Here is an 840-nt window from a genome sequence, read left to right as displayed (position 1 = left end):
TCAAAGTCTTGCAAAATTTCATGAGAAATCTTCCATTCATAGCATTCAAGTAATATAACTAAAAACTCATGGAATTTGCATCAAAATCATACTGTTTGGATGGTTCACTGCTTTGTTGTTCATTTAACCATTCTTGGTTACTTTAAGCTCAAGAAAATGCATAAAACAACTAAAACTAACAGAAAAATGCTAGTGAAACTAGCCCAAGATGCCTTGGCATCACAACACCAAACTTAATACTTGCGTGTCCCTAAGCAAGTCCTGAGTTAATTGAGAAGAAAGTATGAAACGGAAAGCAATTACATTGGCTATATTAGCAAGCATTTGAAGTTCATCAGAAGGGTTTTATGCAGAAAGTTGCAGCATCACTTTTCATTCTTATCAGGTAAGATTATCACTTTTTCATTGCATTCATCAAACACTGCTATGGCCTCTTGTTACTCTTATGTCTTTGGCACTTTTCCCTTCTTTGTTTTTCTCTTTTTTTTTAGAGCTCCTTTGCTCCTTGTTTGCTCAGTGTCATGTGTTTCACAAGCCTTTGGCATTTTCTTTTTCTTATCAGTGCACTACACATATCCACTACAGGCATTTTAGTTCACATTTCTTCTTGAGACATTGGTGCCCAGCACCTCTTTGTGTGACTAAATGTTTTGTATTTAGGTTGCTCTTGATAATGGACTTTTGGTTGATAATCCCGGGTTAGTTAACCCAAGTTACCAAGTGTTGAAACACTCCTCAGAACCTATTCATCCAAGCATATCCTTAATACATAAACATCACAGGCATTTGTCTCAGAAGTTCAAACCATTGGTGCCTAGCTTATTTTCTCAATTTTTTTTT

Source organism: Arachis duranensis, chromosome 4 (assembly GCF_000817695.3).
Source record: "Arachis duranensis cultivar V14167 chromosome 4, aradu.V14167.gnm2.J7QH, whole genome shotgun sequence".
NCBI lineage: Eukaryota > Viridiplantae > Streptophyta > Magnoliopsida > Fabales > Fabaceae > Arachis > Arachis duranensis.
The sequence above is the reverse complement of the archived record's forward strand: the minus strand, read 5'-3'. Positions refer to the sequence as shown.